The sequence below is a fragment of the Triticum dicoccoides genome, chromosome 5A (genome assembly GCF_002162155.2).
Source record: "Triticum dicoccoides isolate Atlit2015 ecotype Zavitan chromosome 5A, WEW_v2.0, whole genome shotgun sequence".
Taxonomy (NCBI): domain Eukaryota; kingdom Viridiplantae; phylum Streptophyta; class Magnoliopsida; order Poales; family Poaceae; genus Triticum; species Triticum dicoccoides.
The window spans coordinates 550,013,908-550,037,399 of NC_041388.1; the positions used below are offsets into that span (position 1 = coordinate 550,013,908).

The window sequence follows — 23,492 nt, forward strand, 5'->3', positions numbered from 1 at the left end:
AGGGCAAATCATTTACCGGGGATGTTGTTACTGCCGCTAGAAGCACATAATGACGGAAAAACTGCCGGTAGAAGTTAAGCAATAAGGGCACGTGCACTGCCAGCAATGATGTCTACATCGTAGGTCATTAAATATGCCGGGAGACTGAACTACGGCTCAGTATCTGCCGGGCCTGTCCGTGGCGCGAGCCCACATAATTTGGCCCAAAACGCGCGCGTTGGCGTGGGAGAGCGCGCGACAGACCAAATTTTTTCACCAAAAGAAAAAGGAATTACAGCCATGGGCCGCCACCCGACCTGTTCAGCCACAAATCGAAACCTTCCTCCTCCTCCTCCTCGACCGCCGCCGCCAGCGCCGCCGCCACCACCTCTGCCGTTGACCACGCCCTCCAAACGCCCCCACCCCCCGGGCTGATCTGTGCAACCCCATGGGGATCTATGGCGGTAGTGCTTGGATCTCGGCGTCGCCTCCCTCCAGACGCTTGTGGTGTGCGAGATGGAAGTCGCCTCCCTCCCTTCGACACCACTACCAGAACTGGTCGACGCCGCCGGTCGCGTCCCTCCTCCGCGGTGACGAGCATGGGCGGGTTCCCCACCATGGCTTCCTTGCCGCCAATGGCGAGCGCGGTGCCTCCTCTCCATGCTATGCTCACGCTCCGTAGATCCGTCCCAGTGGAAACTCGATGCAGGTGATATTTTCCTTACCAAGGTTGTGAACCTCTCCTCCCGTGTTCGATTGAGAACTCACGGTGGGAGTTGTCCAGTTGTCCGTAGGAAGCCAGATTTCCCCTTCCACCGAGTTATACTAGGCTCAAGTCTTCCTTTTTTTTTTCTTGCTACCAAATTGATGCAGGTTCTATCAGTGAAAGGATTGGAGACTAGTTCTAGTAGTTGTGGTTTGTTTGATGAATTTCTAGTGCCCATGATTTGCAAAGGGTTTCAGCCAGGTTAGTGTACGTGTAATGTCATATTTCATTTTGTTATCTTAATATGCAAGTATATGTGCTATGATTTGTAAAATTTCATTTGCTTGTATCCACCCTTTTTAGGTACATGGATCGGTCTTTATTTATTAAGGTTCAGACATTGCACAACTGAATACTATATAAATACAGCGCTCTATAAAGTTTTTGGTGCCTGCATCTAGAAGAGCTAAATTTGTAGACATGAATGTGGATTTGATATTAAAATTTGCTCTAGAAAAGTAGCTACTTTTCCTGCCCTGATTTATCATCTAGCTAAATGTTTCATAGCAGTTTAGTGTTGAGGTAACATATTTTTTTCCTGCTGGTAGTTGGTAACAAAATACTTCTATACTAATTTCTCAAATGTAGGATTAAACATATAATAAGTTTTGCGACATTTTCTTTAGCCTATGCCTCACTCTTATTAGACAATAGTACTAGCAGTTAAGGTACCGCTGTCATCTTTTTATTAGATAGAACTGTTCCTTAGTGCCAAAGCATTGTTTTCTTGTTAATATCACTCACAATTGCCTGCTACTGTTTCAGTACTGGCGTCTAGCAACCTTGAAGCCCACAGTTGACCTGCCTCCTAATTTGTATGATGAGAAAATGTGTAGATTGTGTGTGTAAATCGGAGATGCCTTGGGTTATGCCCTCGGAGAAGATGGATTGGTAAGAGTTTGTAATGCTGTTTCACAAGAGTTGATTTCTATATGTGTTGCAGAATGTGTTGTTCGAGTAAGAGGATTTAAGTTTCGCGTGCTAGCCACTCTGACCTATGAAGATGGATTGGTAGTTTTTTTGTTAACTAAACAATATGCCATCAGTATTTATGCCTTTTATGGGTAAGTGATTCCTGCAATTACTTACTGTATTTCGTATACTCACCAAGACCTGAGTAGGGCAGGTGATCTTCTTTTGTCCATTTTCTAATTATTCACGCAAAAGTTGTTGGAGGCCAGAGAGAACATTGCAAGCTCATTTGGTTCAATCTCTCTCTGTTTTCCTGACTGAATTAGGTCTTGGTGAACGAGGTGGAGGTGATCGAAGAGGCAATATGCTTATAAATCATCTTCACATCGGGTATATTTTTCTCGGTTATGGGTGTACATGATATGTTTGCCAAAACACTTGCAAATTATGGCACACTTACTGGTGAGAGATCCATATGCCTGATGCCTGAAGTGGAAAATATACGAATTTTAGTTCTTTTTTCATTGTTTTGAGGTTTTAACCTGACCAGTGACATGTCTATGTTTTTTACAATGTTGCAAGATGTCCTATAAGGCTATTAAGGCAGATGATCTTCTTTTCTCCATTGTCCAATATTGAAGCTTTTGTTGCCCATCAGCATACACCTCATCCAGGTTCATTTCCTATATACTGGTTAGATACTGCTTCATAGTTGCTCTAGGTGTACTTTGATTAGCGTCATCTACTTGTCCCATCATTGACAAGGTTATATGATTGCGAGAGATTAATAACTTTTGTGATACGCATTCATTTATTAACTAAATCATCAACTTGCTCAATAATACTTTTGGGTACTCGTGTGGTGTTTATGGCTGATGAAATACGCTTTGTTTAATAGGACTGGAGACATTTCTGATGCTTAGGTCAAAACACCGGACCTATTCTTATTTGTTTGTAAACTCAGTCCAGTAATACAAGTTAGCATTTTGTCTCGATTGTTCTTGGAATTAAAAAGGAAACCTTCTTGTTGTTTGTTCTACACCACTAATCTGTTTAGCCATCCTTGAGAAAGGCTCGACGGTTGGACGTGAAAACTATATTTGTTCTCCTTTTGCTTCTCTGGTTTAGTTTTAAATTTAATCTGGGTTGGTTGTTTGCAATTGAAAAAATGTTTGTTTCATGGCTTCCTGTAAATGTTGTTAGGCACTGTAGAAGCAGAAATTTAGAAGGGAATCACATTACAGAAGAAGGTTCACAGGAATGGAGCATCACTCCTTAGCACGTCTACAGAAACAATGGGGGTTCGTATGTACAATTGTGCATATAGCTTAGGTGAAGCGATTTCTGATTTGCGAAACTCTCTTTATGTTAAGATAAAGGGAAGAACTATATAATGCTAAATTTTCAATTACTCCTATAACTATTGAATCAAATCAAATCTGTTTTTATTCTTGTGTTTGCCTGCTATGAAAAATGAGGTTGGGTGCTAGTGTGTAAATAGGCAGAGTGATTCCAGATTTGTAACACTCTCCTTGTGTTAAGTTGAAGCAATACAATGATCCAATTTACATTATACAAATTTATTTTTATTCTCATGATCATGAATATTGCAGTATTTTTTGTGTGTAATGAAAAGTGATTGCTTCCTTGTGGATCACGTGCTGAAGTACCCCTTTAGACCATTTTTATTTATCTTTAGACTAATTTAACATGTGTTATCTTTCTGGGAATATAAAGTCTATTTGCAGATGATAAGTCTTATGATTGTGCGCCTGCAGCTCCTTCTATAGGCCTTAAAGTACCTGACACGCAGTTATTATGGGCCAATGATAATTGAACTCCACATTGCTTCTGTTCTACTTACTTCGCCTTTGTTTCGTTCTTGCGCCAGCGGCGCAAAGGGTGGAATCTAGTGTACAAAAGAGTGAACATGTAATTTGTCTTCCTGGACATGGTTGCAGCCATGCGATGTGCTTAACCATTTGTGTAGCTCAGTTTGAAGATATAAAATATTATTTTCTTATGTAAAATTTGTGTACCCTTGTAGCTGAATGCTACTGAACACATGTATGGACGATGAAGTACTGAATTATTAGTCTATGAATGTTTCTAAACTTTTAAGGTTTTGGACGAGGCTGTATGTAACTTTGATTTAAGTGTATATACAAGTTGTGACATTTGTCCAAATCAGCTGACATAGATAATGGATATTAAACTAGAGATATGTTGAACAGTTTGCAAGTGAACAACGTGATGGCATATTAACTGCCGGGTAGACATGTTTGTGCCGGCAGTTCCACAGCCAGTAACAGTATTTCACGTGTCACCACCAATCTGCCAGGAGAAAACTAACTGCCGAGAAATGCAAGCGCCAGGGCAGAGAAACTGCTGGGAATAGTTTATCTGCCGGGAGAAGTAATCCCCGGCAGTTTTTCTGCCACCTTAATGACTTAATGACTTTCTCCCGGCAGATTGTGTGCCATTGCATCAGTGTTGTGGTGTAGTGATGTTTAATGGGTTTTATTGTATACTTTTATATTATTTTTGGGACTAACCTACTAATCGAAGGCCCAGTGCAAATTGCTGTTTTTTTGCCTATTTCAGTGTTTTGCAGAAAAGGAATATCAAACGGAATCCAAACGGAATGAAACCTTCGGGAGAGTTATTTTTGGAACAAACGCGATCTAGTAGACTTGGAGTAGACATCAAGAAAGGAGCGAGGAGGCCACGAGGTAGGGAGGTGCGCCCCCACCCTCGTGGGCCCCTCATAGCTCCACCGACCTACTTCTTCCTCCTATATATATATCCATATACCCCAAAAATATCCACGAGCACCACGAAACCCTATTTCCACCACCGCAACCTTCTGTACCCAAGAGATCCCATCTTGGGGCCTTTTCCGAAGCTTCGCCATAGGGGGAATCGATCACGGAGGGCTTCTACATCAACACCATAGCCTCTCTGATGATGTGTGGGTTGTTTACCATAGACCTTCGGGTCCATAGTTATTAGCTAGATGGCTTCTTTTCTCTCTTTGGATCTCAATACAAAGTTCTCCTCGATCTTCTTGGAGATCTATTCAATGTAATTGAGGGAGTCCTGGATTAGGGGGTCTCCGGACAGCCGAACTATATCCTTTGGCCGGACTGTTGGACTATGAAGATACAAGATTGAAGACTTCGTCTCGTGTCCGGATAGGACTCTACTTGGCGTGGAAGGCAAGCTAGGCAATACGGATATGTATATCTCCTCCTTGTAACCGACCTTGTGTAACCCTAGCCCTTTCCGGTGTCTATATAAACCGGAGGGTTTTAGTCTGTAGGACAACATACAATCATACCATAGGCTAGCTTCTAGGGTTTAGCCTCTCTGATCTCGTGGTAGATCAACTCTTGTAATACTCATATCATCAAGAATAAATCAAGCAGAACGTAGGGTTTTACCTCCATCAAGAGGGCCCGAACCTGGGTAAAACATCGTGTCCCCTGCCTCCTGTTACCATCTGCCTTAGACACACAGTTCGGGACCCCCTACGCGAGATCTGCCGGTTTTGACACCGAGATTGGTGCTTTCATTGAGAGTTCCTCTGTGTCGTCGCTGTTAGGCTTGATGGCTCCTACGATCATCGATAGCGATGCAGTCCAGGGTGAGACTTTTCTCCCCGGACAGATCTTTGTGTTCGGTGGCTTCGCACTGCGGGCCAACTCGCTTGGCCATCTGGAGCAAATCAAAAGTTACGCCCCTGGCCACCAGGTCAGGTTTGGAAGCTTAAACTACATGGCCGATATCCGCGGAGACTTGATCTTCGACGGATTCGAGCCCCTGCCTTGTGCGCCACGCGGTCATGATGAGTACGATTTAGCTCTACCACCGGACCGTATTCAGGAGATCGCACCGGCAGCCGCTCCGATCCTCAATTCGGAGCCAGTTTCGCCATCCGAGGACGGGTGGATAGACCCCATCACGGAGGCCGTACCCTCTGCGGTGATCGAGCCGAATATCGACCTTACCCTTCACGAGAGCCGTGTTGCCAAATTGCCGGATCCTTCTCCGGCCACGGACTCCGAACCGCCTGCGCCCGTTCGTGTTGAATCTGATTGGGCGCTGATCATGGAGTTTACCTCCGCGGATATTTTTCAGCACTCGCCCTTTGGCGACATACTGAACTCATTAAAGTCTCTCTCCTTGTCAGGAGAGGCCTGGCCGAACTACATCCGGCAGGATTGGGATGCAGATGACTTAACCGACATGCTCGACTTCGACTCCGAAGACATCGAAGGTATGGATGACGATGCAGTAGGCGAAGAGGAACCACTGCCCACAGGGCACTGGACAACCACCTCACCATACGATATATACATGGTGGACACACCTAAAGAAGGCAATGGCGACGAGACGACGGAGGATGACCCCTCCAAGAAGCAACCCAAGCGCCGGCGTCATCGGCGCCGCTCTAAGTCCCGCCAAGGCAAAAGTGGTGATACCGGCACCGGAGATAATAGCACCCCGGACAGTGCCGAAGACAACAACAAACCCCTCTAGCAAGATTTAGAGCAGGAGGATGGAGGAGCCAGCCCTCCTGAGAGAGCGGTAGATGGAGAGGCGGAGGATGATAATTACATGCCCCCTCCGAAGACGAGGCAAGCCTCGGCGATGACGAATTCGCCGTGCCAGAGGATCCCGTCGAACAAGAGCGCTTCAAGCGCCGGCTTATAGCCACGACAAATAGCCTTAAGAAAAAGCAGCATCAGCTTCAAAGCTGATCAAGATTTGCTAGCCGATAGATGGACTGAAGTCCTGGCGGCCGAAGAGTATAAACTCGAACGCCCCTCCAAGAGTTACCCAAAATGCAGGTTGCTACCCCGACTGGAGGAGGAAGCACTAAAACCTACATCCCCGGCGTATGACGCGGCTGATCGGCCACCTCATGGCCGCGTGTGACGCCCGGATAATTAAGCTACAGTAAACCTTTGCTAATGATGCCACGTCACCTCGGTTGCTGTTGATAAAATCACTCTAGTTCAAAACGATTCAAATTCAAATTTAAAATATAGGCAAACAACAAAAGTTTTCAAACCATGAAACCAAAATGTTCAAGGTGGGTCAGATAAATCATGTGTAAATGCGATGGAGAAACCAAACCTTGATAAATTGTTTAAGGGCTCTAAACTAATTAAAACCATAGTGAAAACAATTGAACAAATACCTTTTGGATTTTTAAAAAAAATATTAAAAATATTTTATTGTGGGTTATGAATTGATGTGACAGCAGTTTGTTTATAAATACTAAATTAGGTACTAGTGGTGATTTTTGTAAAAACTAAAAATTAAAAGAAACTAGAAATAAAACAGAAAAGAAAATAAGAAAAAGAATCAAAACAAAAACAGAACTAACACACAAAAAAAAGAAGAGGAAAGAACCCCCCCGGGCTCCGGCCCAGCAGCCCCCGACCCAACTGGGACATGTCCCGGCCAGGCCGGCCCACCCCCCATGGCTCCTTAACCCGACTCCCCTCAGAATCAACCCTAGCACCACTCCCACTCCTCCCCGCCGCCCCCACGATCTGGATCAGGCTCGACCCCGATCCCGTCGCCCCCATCCCACGATCCCCACTCTCCCTCTCGTTTCCCCACTCTCTCCCCTCGTTCTGGATCGGGGGCGCTTCCCCCTCGACCCCGGCGCCCGCGTTGACCGCCATCGCCGACCCTACCGCTGATCCCCGACGACGGCGCCCCGCGACCCACCTCGCCGGAGAACCCCCTTGCCCGACGACTCGTCCTCCTTCCCGGACCCCTCCCACTCGGCTGGTTCTGGATCTGGGAGGGGCTCAATCCCGCGCCACCCGTCGCCGCCGTGCTCGGCCATAACGTCGGCGCCGCTCCACCGCCCCTCCCTCGCCGGACCGTCCTCGTCTTCCTCCTCAACGGCCGTCAACGAACCTCGCCGCCCTCGCTTCCCTCCATCGCCGGTGAGGCCCCGACCTCCTCCTCCTTCTCTCTACCCCCGCTTGACCCGTGCATGCTCGTCATGCGCCCGTTGCGTTCCCCCGCTATCGTTGCCTCCTCGGCGCGCGCTCACCACTGCCCCATCGAGCCGGCTTGCCTTCTCCTCCTTCGGCTGCTCAACGCTGCTACTCACCGCGCCCGTCCACTCCTCCACGTGACCCTGCCGCCCCTGCGTCTGCGCTCCGCTCGCTGCCGGCACTGCGTGCCCGCCTGTACTGCTGTTGTTTCTGTCGCCGCCGCCCATAGCCTCGCCCGCCTGCGTGCTGCCCGCGCCCAGCCATTCCCCCATGCGTTCACCCGCTCGTCCCACTCCCCCTCGCGTCGCTCGCCCACGACCTCCTCGCAGGCCGCCGTCCCAGCCCGCTTTCGGCCGACTGTGGCCGCACCGCCGTGGCCACCGGCACCCGCATCGCCCAACCGGGTGCTCCCCCATTGACCAGCGCCCGTTCGGGCCGCGCCCGCCAGACCCGCTAAAGGCCACAGGGACCTATGACAGCTGGGCCCCGCGCCCCAGAACGTTTAAAAAAATTTAAAAAATAGAATTAAAAAAATTAAAAAATAATAATAATAGAAATAAATTTAGTTAATTATTTATTTAATTAACTAATTTGATTAAGTTAATTAATCCTGTTTAACTAAACTAATTAAATGGGTTAACCTAATCTAGTAATCAAGCTAATTAACACTGATTAGTTAGTGTGCGCCTATGACGAATGGGACCCACACGTCAATTTGACCTAGTCCACCTTTGACCCTGCTGACTTCATGATGACATCATGCTGACATCATAATAGCCTTTTCTAATTAAATTAATAAGATAATTCCAATAATGATTAAATCTTTATAAATTAATATAAAATAATCAGTAGTTCAGATGAAAATACTTTGTACATGAAAGTTGCTCAGAACGACGAGACGAATCCGGATACGCAGCCCGTTCGTCCGCCACACATCCCTAGCATAGCGAACACACAACTTTCCCCCTCCGATTCATCTGTCCGAAAACGCAAAACACCGGGGATATTTTCCCGGATGTTTCTCCCCATTCACCGGTATCACCTCGTACCACGTTAGGGCACCCCTATCACCGCTACTTGTCTTGTCATGCATTGCTATGCATCTGTTTGCATTATATTCATTGTTTCTTCCCCCTCTTTTCTCCGGTAGACTACGAGGCTGACGCCGCTGCTGGTGCCCCGATTGACTACGCTGTTGACGACCCCTCTCTCTTGCCAGTGCAACCAGGCAAGCCCCCCTTGATCACCAGATATCGCCTACTCTTCTCTATACTACTTGCATTAGAGTAGTGTAGCATGTTACTGCTTTCGTTAATCCTATCCTGATGCATAGCCTATCATTGTTGCTACAGTTGTTGATACCTTTACCTGCTTGTCACATCCCTAGCTTCTGGTTTGCTCTGAGCTAGCTAGTCATGTGTTGCATCATGTTTAAATTTTGCCTAAAATTGAAATGGGGATGTTCAAACCCTAGCATTAAATCAACTCAACTAGGGTGAATTAAAATCTTTTCAATAAACCCAAAAGGTTCCTAAGAAAAGTTCATGATTTCTGGTTAAGGTGGAAACCTCTGCCAAAAATGATGAATATATTCTTAGGTCATTTTTGGATTTTTGAATTAAATCATATTGTATTTGACTTTGGGCATTTAAATACTATAAATAATTTAAATGTTCAAATAAATGTTGGAAATTGTTAAGGGTCACTGAAATAATTCAGAAAGCACCCATAATTGTTTCCAGGATTTTATTAAATGATTTGGTATTTTAAATCAAATCAAAAACAAAATAACAGAAATAGAAAAGAAATAAAAGAGAGAGAGAGAAGGAAGTTACCTGGCGCCCACTTACCTGGCCCAGCACGGCCCAGCCCATCTCCACTCCCCCCCCTGTCGTCTTCCTCTGCCAGTAGGCAGAGGCGAGGCGTGGCGCGCGCCCGAGAGGCCTCGGCCACCTCCTGCTTCCCCCTGGCCACCTCCTGCTTCCTCCTCGACGCCCCGGAGACGCCACGCACCTCCCTGCCTCTCTCCCTCACTCTCCTGTGTCCTCATCCTCTCCCCTGGACCTCTCTCTCACTCGCCCGAACGGAGCCGCCGCCACCGACGAGCTCCCTCGCGGCCACCGCCACCCCCTAGCCTCGCCGATGCGCTCAAAGGCTCCGCCTCGACCCCCTCTTTCTCCCCACCGAGCCACAAGGTCCCGGACACGCTGCAACGTCGCCACCATCGCCGTTTCCATCGCCGGCCGCCGAGGATCTTCACCGTTGATTCGCCGCCGTCTCCGCTTCCCCGAGCTCGTCGTCTACCCCATCCGAACCACCGTGAGCTCCTGCACGTTTTGCCCCTAACCCCGTGGCTTGCCGCTCGCCGTAGCCGCCATTTCATAGCTGGCCGTAGCACGCCGCCGCCTGAGCTCGTCGCCGGCGTAGCTCCGGTGACCATTTGGTCACCCTGGCATGCCTAACTCGCTTCCCGCACCGTGTAGCGCCCCGCTAGCCGCTCACCTCGCTCGTTTGCGCACCGTAGCACTAACTCGCCCCAACCCCGAGCTCCGGCCGCCGCCTCGGGCTCCACTCCGGCGAACCCCGGCCACCCCCGCACCTCCCGTTGGTCCCCCTAGATGCGCACGAGCACGGGCTACCTTCTGGTGCCCTTGGCGCGTCGATCCGATGCCCCTAGCGCAAGTCCGGCGTCCCCCGCCGTGCTCTGTGGTCGTCGCCGGCTAAACTCCGGCGAGAGCTGACGTGGCCGGTCATTAGGGCCTAACCACCCCGCTAACCCAGGCCTAGAGCCACTGACATGTGGGCCCTAGTGCCCCTAATCTCTAATTAAACTAAACTAACCCCCCCTGTCTAACCTGTGTCACTGACGTGTGGACCCCACACGTCAGGTTTGACCTGGACCTGGCCGTTGACTCGCTGACGTCATGCTGGCTTCAGGCTGACGCAGTTAAATCATTTTCTGGATTTATTAATATTCAGGAAATTCCAGAAAATGCCTAAAACTTCTAAAAATCATAGAAATTCAACCGTAACTCCAAATTAAATAATTTATATATGAAAAATTATCAGAAAAATTCAAGGAATCCATCTGTACCATTTTCATGCATGTTAGAACAACTTATAGATGCTGTTTAGCACAAATCATATAAAGGGAATTTAAATAATCACATATGGAGTTTGGTTTTGAACTTAGGGTCCAAACCAACTTCATTTAACTTTGTTGCTAGATGCATTAGCTCAAACCACAGCATATTGCCATGTCACATTCATGCATCATATTGTGCATTGCATTGATTGTGTTTTTCTCAGTTGCCGGTGATTGTCCCCTCTCGATAGACGTGTACCGGCGATGTGATCGATGACACCGATGAAGGGCTATATTATCTTCAGAAGTGCCAGGCAAGCAAAACCCCCTTGTTCATTCCGATAAAATCCCACTCTCTCGCTCCTGCTCTCTATTACTGCATTAGGACAACAACGATTCAACTGTTACTTGCTGCGGTAGCTGAACCCCTTTATCCTTTGCATGACCTGTCATTCCACAGTAAATAGATGAAACCCACTAGCATGAGTAGGAGTTGTTTGAGCCCTGTTGTGCCTACTCATTCATGTTTGTTTGTCATGCCTGCTATTGCTTAGAGTTGAGTCAGGTCTGATTCATCGGGGATGTATCAGAGGCGTGTGAACATGTCCTACTGTGTGTGAGCTAAGTGTGTGAACACGATTTGGTAAAGGTAGCGGTGAGAGGCCATGTAGGAGTACATGGTGGGTTGTCTCATTGCAGCCGTCCTCGGGAACTGAGTTCTGTGTTTGTGATCCATGATTCAGCTACTACCATACATTGGGCCCTGAAATATGACCCCGCTCGACTTCTTATTCACCCTAGTCCTCTGTCCAGGAGTTGCAAGTAGTTTCTGGTGTTTGTAGCCTACTAGAGGCCGTGGACAGCGCTGACCGTAGGGGTGGGCTGTGATGCGGTAGGTACGTGGCACGGTGTACCGGATGCCCGTTTGGTATCTCGGGAACCCTGTTCACATCGTTTGGGGCTGTGAGCGAAACTCCGACCGGATCTCCTCATGGATGGAACCCGAATAGGCGATAAACCTGGACTAGAGACTTGAGTGTTTAGGTAGGTCGTGGTCTACACCCACGTCGGCTTTCGCTTGAAGTCTGCCGAGCACATGTCGTGTGCAGACGCTAAGTGGTGGAAACATGTATGAAGAAGTACACCCCTGCAGGGTTAATATCATCTATTCGAATAGCCGTGTCCGCGGTAAAGGACTTCTGGGTTGCTTATATCAGTTCATAGACAAGTGAAAGTGGATACTCTAAAATACGCAAGATATGCGTGAGTGCTATGGATGGCGTTCTCGTAGGGAGACGGGAGCGGATCCATAGTGGTGTATTGATATGGTGAATATGTGGACTCGTGTGCGCCACCTCAAAAGAGTTACATTGCAGTCGTAGTTTAGGATAGCCACCGAGTCAAAGCTGGCTCGCTGCAGTTAAACCCCACCATCCCCTTTGTTGATAATGATGCATATGTAGTTAGTTCTGATGTAAGTCTTGCTGGGTACATTTGTACTCACGTTTGCCTATTTTATGTTTTTGCAGAGAGACTTCGGTCTCACTAGTAGTTTCGCGTGGACTTCGACGTTTAGCTTGTTACCTCAGCTACGATCTTGTGCCCTCGGCAGGATCTGGTAGATAGTCAGGCTTCTCAGCCTTTTTCATTTATACTTGTCTGTACTCAGACATGTTAAGCTTCCGTTTGTGCTTTGACTTGTATGCTCTGGTTGTTGGGTCATGAGACCCATGTTTGTAATGTCTCGCTCCTCGGAGCCTATTGAATAAACTACTTGAGTCGTAGAGTCATTTTGTGATGCCATGTTGTATTGCACATATCAAGCATATTGTGTGTATGTTATTGAAATGCTTGGTATGTGTGGGATCTGACTATCTAGTTGTTTATCTTTAGTAGCCTCTCTTACCGGGAAATGTCTCCTAGTGTTTCCATCGAGCCATGGTAGCTTGCTACTGCTCCGGAACACTTAGGCTGGCCGGCATGTGTCCTTCTTCGTTCCTGTGTCTGTCCCTTCGGGGAAATGTCACGCGATGAATACCGGAGTCCTGTTAGCCCGTTACAGCCCGGTTCACCGGAGTCCTGCTAGCCCAGTGCTACAGCCTGGATTCACTCGCTGATGACCGACACGTTCGATGCTGGGTCATGGATGCCTGTCCCTGTAAGTTTGTGCCACTTTGGGTTTACGACTAGCCATGTCAGCCCGGGCTCCTTATCATATGGATGCTAGCGACACTGTCATATACGTGTGCCAAAAGGCGCAAACGGTCCCGGGTAAAGGTAAGACGACACCCGTGGGAATACCGTGCGTGAGGCCGCAAAGTGATATGAAGTGTTACATGCTAGATCTATGTGGCATCGAGTCGGGGTCCTGACACTGCTATCCTAATGTTTAGTATAGGATGCTAGTGTTCCATCAGTGGCCCTACACTCTTGTCCGCCTGCCATGCTATACTACTAGGCCGTGATCACTTCGGGAGGTGATCACGGGTTTATACTATATACTTTACACTGTTACATTACCTGTGGTACTGTTCGGAGTTGGGGGCTGAAGGGGCAGGTGGCTCCATCCCGGTAGAGGTGGGCCTGGGTTCCCGACGGCCCCCGATGGTTACTTTGTGGCGGAATGACAGGGCAGGTTGAGACCACCTAGGAGAGAGGTGGGCCTGGCCCTGGTCGGCGTTCGCGGATACTTAACACGTTTAACGAGATCTTGGTATTTGATCTGAGTATGGCCACTCGCCTATATGCACTAACCATCTACGCGGGGACAGTTATGGGCACCCGACGTCGTGGTATCAGCCGAAGCCTTCATGACGTCAGCGACTGAGCGGCGCGCGCCAAATTGGAACGTAAGCCTGCTCTTGTATTAAGGGGGCTAGTTCTGCTTCCGGCCGCCCTCGCAACGTGCAGGTGTGCAATGGGTGATGGGCCCAGACCCCTACGCCATAGGATTTAGACCGGCGTGCTGACCTCTCTGTTGTGCCTAGGTAGGGCTGCGACGTGTTGATCTTCCGAGGCCGGGCATGACCCAGGAAAGTGTGTCCGGCCAAATGGGATCGAGCATGTTGGGTTATGTGGTGCACCCCTGCAGGGAAGTTAATCTATTCGAATAGCTATGATCTTCGGTAACAGGACGACTTGGAGTTGTACCTTGACCTTATGACAACTAGAACCTGATTTTTAATAAAACACACCCTTCCAAGTGCCAGATACAACCGGTGATTGCTCTCTCACAGGGCGGCGAGGGGAGGATCATCGGTTAGGTTTATGCTATGCGATGCTACTTGGAGGACTTCAGTCTACCCTCTTCTACATGCTGCAAGACGGAGGCTGCCAGAAGCGTAGACTTCGACAGGATTAGTTATCCCCCTCTTATTCTGGCATTCTGTAGTTCAGTCCACTGATATGGCCCTTTACACATATACCCATGCATATGAAGTATAGATCCTTGCTTGCGAGTACTTTGGATGAGTACTCACGGTTGCTTTTCTCCCTCTTTTCCCCCTTTCCGTTCTACTTGGTTGTCGCAACCAGATGTTGGAGCCCAGGATCCAGACGCCACCATTGAAGACGGCTACTACTACACTGGAGGTGCCTACTACTACGTGCAGCCCACTGACAATGATCAGGAGTAGTTTAGGAGGATCCCAGGCAGGAGGCCTGCGCCTCTTTCGATCTGTATCCCAGTTTGTGCTAGCCTTCTTGAGGCAAACTTGTTTAACTTATGTCTGTACTCAGATATTGTTGCTTCCGCTGACTCGTCTATGACCGAGCTCTGGTATTCGAGCCCTCGAGGCCCCTGGCTTGTAATATGATGCTTGTATGACTTATTTTATTTGTACAGTCGTGTTGTGATATCTTCCCGTGAGTCCCTGACCTTGATCGTACACGTTTGCGTGTATGATTAGTGTACGATCAAATCGGGGGCGTCACAAGTTGGTATCGTCGACTGCCTGTAGGAATCCCCCTTCCACACTCCTTGGTCGAAGTCGAGTCTAGACATTGCAAAACTTTTACTAACATGGCTGTGTGTCTTACGGGCACACGTCGCCATTGGGTGATATCAGGATCTTTTACTTCTTGTCTATACTCTGGGACTCTGATCTCTCTTCTATTCGGGTTAAATGATTTTGCTAAAATCTAACTTTAGGTTCTTGAAGATACTTCCTCCCGGAGAGCCTTTCAGGCTAGATGATCGCCTGCTGCACTAGAAGATTCGGAAGACACTCTCTGATGCTTTGCCGAGACCCTTGTGCCCATCGCCGTTGCGATCCCTACCAATGATAAATCTTTATGGATGACTATATACTTTTGTCGTTCATACCTTCCTCCCCAGCTGCCCTTGTTATTACAAGGTGCCCTCAAATACTCTCCGATGTTCCAAGCATCCTTTATGCTTACTACCCCGCAGTTCCTTGCCGCATGAATATCCCTACGAACAATTCTTCACCCTTATCGAGGAACTGTTCATTACTAGTTGATCATATGATCCACAAGGTACATTGATATACTATCCGGTCTTTCGGTAATTCTCTGCCAGCTGTTGATGTGCAAATACTTGTCTGCTTGCATTATGGTTGCGTTCCATATGTCTAGAAATATTCATTAGTATCCCTTGTCATTATCATTCTTGAGTCCATTGATTCAATAAGTTGTGAATGTACACAATCATCAGTCGAATCCTAGGATTATCCTTTTGGCTCATACGTCATTTGGATAGGAGCTGGTTCTCGACCGATCAATGCCTTGATCGGTTGTGCTTTTAAGTTTATTGAACTTATTCATTTTCGATCAGACTGATTGCTTCTGATCCCTTGATTTGGAAATCAAAAAAAATCTGTGCATTAAGTTTTGAATTAGTCAGTTGTTTCTATAATCTGATGCCTTGGCATTCCTTCTTCCTCTGATTGAGTTCTGATACTCACATAAGCCCCGTTGTGGACCGCCATACCCATTGCCGGGTTATTATCCAACAGTGTCCTTGACGACCTAAATTCTTGCAATTCTTTACCTGATACATAATGTCTTTGGTAAATTGTATCCTCTATTTTTGACAACCATGCTCTACTTTTGAGTTTGTGTTATTTACTCCTGAAGTTCATGGTATATGTTCTAAGAAGCTTCGATGGGTTGAACCTATGCCTTCCTTAATATGTGTGAACTCAAAAGTTTTCATGAGTCATACTCTTGGTATTTTGCCAGATAAAATTTCAACACTACTACTTCATCGAACGCGAGAAGTGAATGAAAGGTTATGCATTGGAGAAGTGGGACTCGACCTTGAACTCTGTGTTCATGCCCATGGACACAATGTAGATCCTATCATGGTAGCTTCTTGTAATAATAACTAATTCCTTGATATAATATCCTTTGGTATCGGTGAATTTATCCTTTGCAATCGTGGTTCCAACCATATGTTCTTCTTGGATCCAATTTCTCGGACAAGTTGAAGTACTTGCCTTCTGCAAAGCAATACCCCAGTCCAACCTCTACTTTGATCTGTCTTCGAGTATTACCCCCTGGTATCTCGAGATTATCTTGGAACTGCATAACTACCTATGAGTTCTTCATCAAGTACTACATTCTCACTGATTACAATTTTTCATGGGCTCTGAGTTATTAAACACTCAAGGACATCGATAACTGAACCGAGTCCACACTCCAATTCAATAACTCTAAGTAATTTTCGTTGCTTACGAGTTTAATAATCCTTCAATCATTCCTAGCCTGACCGGTTATATCATTATTGTGCTAAAATTTTAACTGTGCTACCTGGTCCTTTTTCCCGAAGCACAAATTTCGACGGTGAGCTAATCTTACGCCGGTCTTCCTCGTCATATCATTTCTCCCTGAACAGCAAACTTGATTTTGAGTTTGTGTCATACCCATGGTTCCAATAACCTTTCGCTTCATCATTCCTTTGACTTGATGTCATCGCCGATCGATTACATCTTCATGGAGCCTCTCGACAAAATTTGTCGTGGTCGTCAAACAACATTTTGATTCCTTCCAGAATATCAACCAAATGGATGATGACAAGTAACCATCCTTGTCCCTCGATGATTTGTGTTATCATCGACAACATTATTGCTTTCCCTCCAACACAAACTTGTTCGTGTTGGGTGTTATACCTGGAGACCCGTGCTATCCAGCAATTATTCTTCGATACTTGGAGTATTACCATCTTTTATGTCAAGAATGTCGTGAGAATTTCACCACCTCCTAAGAATTCTTGATACATGTAATACTTATCACCATCACCTTTCTTTCTTGGTCCCCGTGTTGGATCTAACCGGGATACCAACAGGTGAACGGTGCTGATTGGATTCTGCCCTTCTAGCAACCCTATTACTTTGAAGTTAATGGTTGAACGTTCATTCTTAGACTATTGATCACTGAATCACCATTCTAACATTTGATCATGCTACCTAAGGCCCTACTTTGGGCACCCTTTTCCACTAATGTTTAATTGTGTATGTTTTTCCTTGAGCATACATCATTATATCATTTGATCCGACAAATCTTATCTCCTTGTTCACATAACTGTGGAAATCCATCTTTTTGGATACCTCGTTCTATTATCGCTGAGTCCATCAGCCACCTCCTCATCCTCTCCTTGGCTTAATGATGAATCCCTTCGTGTATCCAGAGTCTGACCTTGCCTGAAGACCATGTCAATGCTATCTCGAAGCATATATATGTTACTCCAATTTTCAACAAGAACATTTAAAGCCTAATGTTAAATGTTTCCTGCTCAATGATCCAAACACCGCTGTATGGGGAATGTCCTGAAATTTCTCTCCCCTTACCTAAAGAGTTTTCTACAATATATCCTGTCATGGATATCGTGCTTTGCTTGTCCTTGGGAAGGATATACCCTTGAAATATGTGTTTAAACACATTTTCCTTTCCATTGTTCTGTTTAATCGGATAATCATATTTTTCTCTCCATTGTTTGTTTTAACCTTTCTTGTGATCTATATGATCTAAGCAGTAATATTCTCCTGCTTATGTAAACACCTCGTTGTACAATTATGTCAGCAAGACCCTGTTACTATTGTTGATGACATTTCGGTTGCCACCGATGGACGAGAACTTTGCCTATTGGTCCGCCTCGTTTCAACGAGCAGGAAAATCGTTCTCTTCATCCCTCGCCCTTGGTACCGATGTTGTTGCCGACATAACTGACAGGTTATTATCTGATGTGCCTTGCTATCATAACCGTGCAAGATGTCACCGTTCTTGCTACTTTTAACCCACATGGTGGGCCCATAACCCACAACTCCACAGGATCGAAACCTGACTCTCCTGTACACCCCTTGTTCCCAAAGATACTCCTCGCGCGTGTCCTCGTAGGTAATACACGAGCCACCTTCCGAGAAATTGTCAATTCTGGTATCAGACTCAAAACTAATTCTTGTTGCTCTGAACCCCTTTTACGCGATGTTTCAGGCAACGACGATTGTCTATCCGCTTGAAACTTTTTATGGTACCTTCTTTATTTGCTCTCAAGGTGTTTCATTTGTTTGACTCGAGAGATACTCCTGTGTTCATTCTTGAGATACCCCCCTAGTTGATTTTCCTTTATAACATTCTATCGTTGTAGATCTACCTCCTTATCCTTTTCGTAAGTACGATGGAGTTCCCAAAAAAAGGATGACGGCGTCATCATGATGACCTCAAGCTGAAGTATGAAGACATCAGTGTTATGGATCTACCTCTTCGAGAAGAGCAACTAAGACCGAGAAGACTCGTTAGAATTTCGTATCCAAATCCCTTCCCCCTTACTCCCCTCTTAAATCTCGGGACGAGATTTCTTGTAGTGGAGGAGAATTGTGACGCCCGGATAATTAAGCTACAGTAAACCTTTGCTAATGATGCCACGTCACCTCGGTTGCTATTGATAAAATCACTCTAGTTCAAAATGATTCAAATTCAAATTTAAAATATAGGCAAACAACAAAAGTTTTCAAACCATGAAACCAAAATGTTCAAGGTGGGTCAGATAAATCATGTGTAAATGCGATGGAGAAACCAAACCTTGATAAATTGTTTAAGGGCTCTAAACTAATAAAAACCGTAGTGAAAACAATTGAACAAATACCTTTTGGATTTTTTAAAAAAATATTAAAAATATTTTATTGTGGGTTAAGAATTGATGTGACAGCAGTTTGTTTATAAATACTAAATTAGGTACTAGTGGTGATTTTTGTAAAAACTAAAAATTAAAAGAAACTAGAAATAAAACAGAAAAGAAAATAAGAAAAAGAATCAAAACAAAAACAGAACTAACACACAAAAAAGAGGAAAGAACCCCCCAGGGCTCCGGCCCAGCAGCCCCCGACCCAACTGGGCCAAGTCCCGGCCAGGCCGGCCCACCCCCCATGGCTCCTTAACCCGACTCCCCTCCCAGTCAACCCTAGCACCACTCCCACTCCTCCCCGCCGCCCCCACGATCTGGATCGGGCTCGACCCCGATCCCGTCGCCCCCATCCCACGATCCCCACTCTCCCTCTCGTTTCCCCACTCTCTCCCCTCGTTCTGGATCGGGGGCGCTTCCCCCTCGACCCCGACGCCTGCGTCGACCGCCATCGCCGACCCCACCGCTGATCCCCGACGACGGCGCCCCGTGACCCACCTCGCCGGAGAACCCCCTCGCCCGACGACTCGTCCTCCTCCCCGGACCCCTCCCACTCAGCTGGTTCTGGATCGGGGAGGGGCTCAATCCCGCGCCACCCGTCGCCGCCGTGCTCGGCCACAACGTCGGCGCCGCTCCACCGTCCCTCCCTCGCCGGACCGTCCTCGTCTTCCTCCTCAACGGCCGTCAACGAACCTCGCCGCCCTCGCTTCCCTCCATCGTCGGTGAGGCCCCGGCCTCCTCCTTCTCTCTACCCCCGCTTGACCCGTGCGTGCTCGTCATGCGCCCGTTGCGTTCCCCCGCTACCGTTGCCTCCTCGGCGTGCGCTCACCACTGCCCCACCGAGCCGACTTGCCTTCTCCTCCTTCGGCTGCTCAGCGCTTCTACTCACCGCGCCCGTCCACTCCTCCACGCGACCCTGCCGCCCTGCGTCTGCGCTTCGCTCGCCGCTCGCTGCCCGTGCCGCGTGCCCACCTGTACTGCTGCTGTTTCTGTCGCCGTCGCCCATAGCCTCGCCCGCCTGCGTGCTGCCCGCGCCCAGCCATTCCCCCCTGCGTTCACCCGCTCGTCCCGCTCCCCCTTGCGTCGCTCGCCCGCGGCCTCCTCGCAGGCCGCCGTCCCAGCCTGCTTTCGGCCGACTGCATCGCCCAACCGGGTGCTCCCCTATTGACCAGCGCCCGTTCGGGCCACGCCCGCCAGACCCGCTAAAGGCCACATGGACCTATGACAGTTGGGCCCCGCCCTAGAACGTTTTTTTTTTAAATAAAAAATAGAATTAAAAGAATTAAAAAAAAATAATAATAGAAATAAATTTAGTTAATTATTTATTTAATTAACTAATTTGATTAAGTTAATTAATCCTGTTTAACTAAACTAATTAAATGGGTTAACCTAATCTAGTAATCAAGCTAATTAACACTGATTAGTTAGTGTGAGCCTATGACGAATGGGACCCACACGTCAATTTGACCTAGTCCACCTTTGACCCTGCTGACTTCATGATGACATGGTGCTGACATCATAATAGCCTTTTCTAATTAAATTAATAAGATAATTCCAATAATTATTAAATCTTTATAAATTAATATAAAATAATCCGTACTTCGGATGAAAATACTTTGTACATGAAAGTTGCTCAGAACGACGAGACGAATCCGAATACGCAGCCCGTTCGTCCACCACAAATCCCTAGCATAGCGAACATGCAACTTTCCCCCTCCGATTCATCTGTCCGAAAACGCAAAACACCGGGGATATTTTCCCGGATGTTTCCCCCCATTCACCGGTATCACCTCGTACCACGTTAGGGCATCCCTAGTACCGCTACTTGTCTTGTCATGCATTGCTATGCATCTGTTTGCATTATATTCATTGTTTCTTCCCCCTCTTCTCTTCGGTAGACTACGAGGCTGACACCGCTGCTGGTGCCCCGATCGACTACGCTGTTGACGACCCCTCTCTCTTGCCAGTGCAACCAGGCAAGCCCCCCCCTTGATCACCAGATATCGCCTATTCTTCTCTATACTGCTTGCATTAGAGTAGTGTAACATGTTACTGCTTTCGTTAATCCTATCCTGATGCATAGCCTGTCATTGTTGCTACAGTTATTGATACCTTGACCTGCTATCCTAATGTTTAGTATAGGATGCTAGTGTTCCATCAGTGGCCCTACACTCTTGTCCGTCTGCCATGCTATACTACTGGGCCGTGATTACTTCGGGAGGTGATCACAGGTCTATACTATATAAGTTACACTGTTACATTACCTGTGGTATTGTTCAGAGTTGGAGGCTGAAGGGGCAGGTGGCTCCATCCCGGTAGAGGTGGGCCTGGGTTCCCGACGGCCCCTGACGGTTACTTTGTGGCGGAACGACAGGGTAGGTTGAGACCACCTAGGAGAGAGGTGGGCCTGGCCCTGGTCGGCGTTCGCAGATACTTAACACGTTTAACGAGATCTTGGTATTTGATCTGAGTCTGGCCACTGGCCTATACGCACTAACCATCTATGCGGGGACAATTATGGGTAGTCGACGTCGTGGTATCAGCCAAAGCCTTCGTGACGTCAGCGACTGAGCGGCGCGCGCCAGATTGGAACGTAAGCCTGCTCTTGTATTAAGGGGCTAGTTCTGCTTTCGGCCGCCCTCGCAACGTGCAGGTGTGCAATGGGCGATGGGCCCAGACCCCTGCGCCATAGGATTTAGACCGACGTGCTGACCTCTCTGTTGTGCCTAGGTAGGGCTGCGACGTGTTGATCTTCCGAGGCCGGGCATGACCCAGGAAAGTGTGTCCAGCCAAATGGGATCGAGCGTGTTGGGTTATGTGGTGCACCCCTGCAGGGAAGTTAATCTATTCGAATAGCCGTGAACTTCGGTAACAGGACGACTTGGAGTTGTACCTTGACCTTATGACAACTAGAATCGGATACTTAATAAAACACACCCTTCCAAGTGCCAGATACAACCGGTGATCGCTTTCTCACAAGGCGGCGAGGGGAGGATCAACGGTTAGGTTTATGCTATGCGATGCTACTTGGAGGACTTCAGTCTACCCTCTTCTACATGCTGCAAGACGGAGGCTGCCAGAAGTGTAGACTTCGACAGGATTAGTTATCCCCCTCTTATTCTGGCATTCTGCAGTTCAGTCCACTGATATGGCCCTTTACACATATATCCATGCATATGTAGTATAGATCCTTGCTTGCGAGTACTTTGGATGAGTACTCACGGTTGCTTTTCTCCCTCTTGCCGCCCTTTCCATTCTACCTGGTTGTTGCAACCAGATGTTGGAGCCTAGGATCCAGACGCCACTGTTGAAGACGACTACTACTACATTGGAGGTGCCTACTACTACGTGCAGCCCGCTGAGAACGACGAGGAGTAGTTTAGGAGGATCCCAAGCAGGAGGCCTGCGCCTCTTTCGATCTATATCCCAGTTTGTGCTAGCCTTCTTAAGGCAAACTTGTTTAACTTATGTCTGTACTCAGATATTGTTGCTTCCGCTGACTCGTCTATGATCGAGCTCTGGTATTCGAGCCCTCGAGGCCCCTGGCTTGTAATAGGATGCTTGTATGACTTATTTTATTTGTAGAGTTGTGTTGTGATATCTTCTCGTGAGTCCCTGATCTTGATCGTACATGTTTGCGTGTATGATTAGTGTACAGTCAAATCGGGGGCGTCACACCGTGACAGAGAGACATTCCAGCCAAAAGCTCAGCCCATACCCCGACGTCATTCAAATAAAAAGGCATGGGGAAATACGCCAGACCTGCAAGACGTATTGGAGGACAAAGCAAAACATGCAAGATCGATCTACGGATCACGAGGGCGCGCCACTATGCGAGATGATAATCGTCACGCCAGATACAGTAAAAGTAAGTCCGGCCGGGCCGAACACAGCGGGCAGGACTCATTCGAGCTGCGTCGCGATATAGCCCAGTACAGAGGCGCCGCACACCCCTTATGCTTCACAGACGGAGTAATGGATCATCAAATCCCAGAGGGTTTCAAACCCGTAAATATAGAATCATACGACGGCACAACAGATCCTGCGGTATGGATCGAGGATTTCCTCCTGCACATTCACATGGCCCGCAGTGATGACCTACACGCCATCAAATACCTCCCACTCAAACTCAAAGGACCAGCTCGACATTGGCTCAACAGCTTGCCTGCAGAGTCCATTGGCTATTGGGAAGATCTGGAAGCCGCATTCCTCGACAACTTTCAGGGCACTTATGTGCGACCACCAGATGCCGATGACTTGAGCCACATAATTCAGCAGCCAGAGGAATTGGCCAGACAATTCTGGACATAGTTCCTAACAAAGAAAAATCAAATCGTCGACTATCCGGATGCAGAGGCCCTAGCAGCTTTCAAACACAACATCCGCAACGAGTGGCTAGCCCGGCACCTTGGTCAGGAAAAGCCGAAATCTATGGCAGCCCTCACGACACTCATGACCCGCTTTTGCGCGGAAGAAGACAACTGGCTGGCTCGTAGTAATAACATATCAAAGAACCATGGTACTTCGGATACCAAGGACGGCAATGGAAGGTCACGTCGCAACAAGCATAAGCGCCGCATTAACAAT

At 47.6% G+C, this 23,492-nt stretch overlaps 1 long non-coding RNA gene across 3 annotated transcripts; it reads left to right on the plus strand.

The window, feature by feature from the left end:
* The first annotated feature begins 280 nt into the window (after positions 1-280).
* LOC119302710 lies at positions 281-3,778 on the plus strand. Of its 3 annotated transcripts, none has more exons than XR_005147705.1 (4): positions 281-688; positions 853-946; positions 1,511-2,119; positions 2,240-3,778. It is a non-coding gene; the product is annotated as an uncharacterized LOC119302710 (long non-coding RNA). The 3 variants fall into 3 exon arrangements; XR_005147706.1 differs by having other exon boundaries at positions 1,511-1,636; positions 1,984-3,778; XR_005147704.1 differs by having other exon boundaries at positions 1,511-3,778.
* The last annotated feature ends 19,714 nt before the right edge of the window (positions 3,779-23,492 follow it).